A 3,572-nucleotide genomic window follows, 5' to 3' on the forward strand; every position below is an offset into this window, starting at 1 on the left:
CAGCATATGAGTGTGAACTTCAGGCTTTGCTGGATCTGCTACTTAAAGAGGGAAAGAGAGCATGCTGTCATTTGTATGTGTGTAGACCTTATTGCTATCTCCTGACTGTTGGGGCTGGGCTCTGAGTGCACTGAGGATGGAGGAGAGAGGTGTTTTTGTCTCACTATTGAACAGAGGGAGGTGGAGGACAGGTCCAGGCTGGATGGGGCAAGGTTTCCTCTCCCAGTCTGTTATTTTCTTTGTCTGGTTTGTCACTGGTGCAAGTCTGAACGCCTCCATCCCCGAAGCAGCGCAGATGGGAGTGAAGATGCATCTCCCTTGCAAAGGCCTGTGCGAGCATCTCCTCACAGCCACCTTCCCAGTGCGTGTCGTTCCCCCTCCTGTGCCCGCGTCTCTCCCGGGAGGCAGCGCCTCACACTCCGCCCTTGTGTGTCTTCCCCGTGTGCTCTTTTCTGCCGAGGATCCCCCGTGAGCGTACGTTGTCCCAGACTGTGCTGTCACAGCTAAGCAGTGTGACAGACACGGCTTCCAGACACAGCCAACACATGGCTTTTTGGGGGGTGGAAGGAGCTGCTCAGCTCTAATCAGGCCATGGTTGTGTTGTGATTCGCTCACAAAAAACATTCCCTCCCCAAAAATCTCCAGAGCCCCTTAACCAGTCCTGGAGAGCTCATTCATCAGGAGCTGGGCAGCTGGGGAGGTGACAGCCTCCTCCTTTGTCACCCGCAAGGCAGGCAGTGCGGGCTGTGCCTGCGGGACAGCTGCTCCTCCTGCCTCACCGTAAGCCCTTCACACCTCGGCATATTAGCAAATTGACTAATTATGGCATTAGTCATGCAGGAAAAATGTGTTTTTCTTTCACAGGGTTCCTGGGAGGGCAGGGGCAGGGCACAAAAGCGTTTTGCATCAGACGCTGAGATCCAGTTGTGAAATGAGGGGAAAGCAGCCCCATCTGGGCTGGATTTTGTGCCAGCAACACCCTCTGCCCAGGGACAGGGCAGGATGGGTCTGTGGGGATGCCGGTGCTGAGCAGCTACTGTGAAGAGGGCAAAAATGGGAAGGGATTTCGGCAGTGCAGCCTCCCACATTTCACATGGGTGTTTGAGCCGTTCACGGCTGCTCCTGCCTGCCCGACATGCAGGTTCTGTCTCAGCCAAGGCTCACGGTGCTTCCAGAAGGATCCTTTGGGCAGGAGAACTCCTCGGAATGCCCATGCTGCTTTGATACAGCTCAGGGAGCTGAATTATATGTGAACTGTGAAAACGCTTCCGTGTTCCGATGCAAAACCCCCATCCCCAGTTAGCCCAGTCCTGCCCAGATCCCAGACCAGCACCCTGATTTTGTGGGCTTTGTATTTTCTTATTGCATGATGAAATAATTGCTATTTTTGCGTGAGCCAGGTAATAGTCTTGTCCCGTCTCCCCAGATACATTTTAAAAGTAACATGCGCTTAATACATCAAGAACATGCACTGGTTCCCTAGACGTGTAGTTTGAGAGTGAGGTGCTCCCGGGTCGCGCTCTCCACGCTGTTTGCACGGCTCTGCGGGATGACAGGCACCTCCCTGCTGTTTTCCGGGGCTGGGAGTTGTCACTGGCACATATCACACTTTGGGCAAGAGAATCAAGCTGCTCAGCCACTCCTCGCAGGTCTCGGGTGGGCTGAAGAGGACCCAGGGCTGGGAGAGCCGTGGGCACAGGAGCTCATGAGCTGGCAGACAGCACAGGGGAAGCTGTTTGCATCACTCCAGCCAGGCTGTGACTGCGAGGATGCCTTCCAGGGCAAAGCGGCCAGCTGGGAACTCAGCCAACACTAAATTCACACCATTCTTTTACAAATCAGGTTGGTAAGACAAACACGAGGCATAAACTAGTGCAATTTCCATAGCAACCTCAGCAGAGGTTGAAAAGTCTTTTGTAAACATAAGGCTGAACCTGAGGATCAGCTCTGATTTTCTTTGCAGGAGGGGGAAGAGCATGGGGGCTTAATAAATTCAGGTCATACAAATGACCCACGAATCTCAGAAGGAGCCATTCCCAACCTCTCCACTCCTTTTTCTGTCACCCTCTCCGCATGCACAGCACGAAGCTGTCTGAAACCCGGAGCCTGATTTCACCGCTCCAGCTTATCTCCATAAACTACACAAAGGCTTACACCCCTCTTCCATTGCAGCTGACCTTTACCGACTAATTCTCTGACGCACACACGGCCTGAGCACATGCCATGCCATTTCTGTAGGGCCACGGCAGCTTGACGAGAAATTTGGCGTGCAGAGGACGCCTGTATCGCAGCCAGCTCCGGCTCCTCTGCCCCGCTCACACCTTCCTTGGAGGTGTTTAAAAGGCATTTGGACGAGGTTCTTAAGGACATGGTTTAGTGCTAGAATTAGGTTATGCTTGGACTCGATGATCCTGAAGGTCTCTTCCAACCAAAATCCTTCTACGATTCTGTAGGAAACAACTACCTTGCAAATAAAATGCACCCAGGCAGGATCTCTTAGCAAAGCATATTTTAATAATGATTTTGCAAGATCAGGTGTTCTACCTAAAGGTAGGCACACAGAATAGAAAAAGCCATGGCTTATTTCCCCCCAAAATCTCAGCTGCAGTTTCCCTCCCCTGCTCCCCATTGGTTGGTACTGCAGGGTTTACAGACTACCCAATATTTACATATTTCATTCATCTAATTCTAACAAGCCCCTTCCCCTTATCAATCTATTTAGATTATGGATTCCTGGCTCTTTGGCTTATCTTCGTGCTAGATGGATTTTTTTTTTTTTTAATACAGGTATCAGTATGCATTCTGGGATCAGTTTAAAGAGACTTTGGTTTACATTAAGGATTCATAGTCTGATGTCTCTCAGTCCTTCCCCCATGCTGGAGTCAGACACCAGATCCTCAGTTTTGTGAAAACAACATCCCTTCATTAAACATTCCTTATAATTCTATTCTATGATTCCTCCATCCTCATCAGACAAGTGTGGGTCCAAGTGTACAAGCCCCCAGCTGGTCCAGGCGCTGTTCTGCAAAGCCCAGATGTGAATACAAACGCAGATGGTGCAGCATGTCCCCCCCCAGCTACCTGCCTGCCTTCCCCGGCGCCCACCAAGGCCGAGCCGTGGGGAATCGCACCGCCGTTCATCACCGTCAGCGCACAAAGCCTGCGGGCAGCGCTGGTTAATTACCAAAGTGACACGAACAGATGGCGCAGGCAGCCTGCCGGGAAGGCACTAGGAAGTCCCGTATCGCTTACGCCGTCACGAGGAAGGGATTTGTGAGGACCAAGGGTGCCGGTGTGAAATGCACTGAATTTTCACCCTCCTCAGGGCTCTGTGGTCAGGTGCTGAGCCCAGAGCCTGGGCAGAGGGTGGCTACTCTGCCCTGGTGAGGCCCCATCTGGAGTTCTGTGTCCAGCTCTGGGCTCCCCAGTTTAAGGACAAGGAATTACTGGCGGAAGGCCAGCAGAAACAAAAACACTGAGGGATCTGGAGCATCTTTCTTATGAGGAGAGACTGAGAGAGCTGGGGCTGTTCAGCTGGAAAAAACCCACCTGGATGTGATCCTGTGTGATCT

The sequence above is a fragment of the Streptopelia decaocto genome (assembly GCF_964273445.1).
Source record: "Streptopelia decaocto genome assembly, chromosome: 18".
In the NCBI taxonomy this organism is placed as follows: Eukaryota; Metazoa; Chordata; class Aves; order Columbiformes; family Columbidae; genus Streptopelia; species Streptopelia decaocto.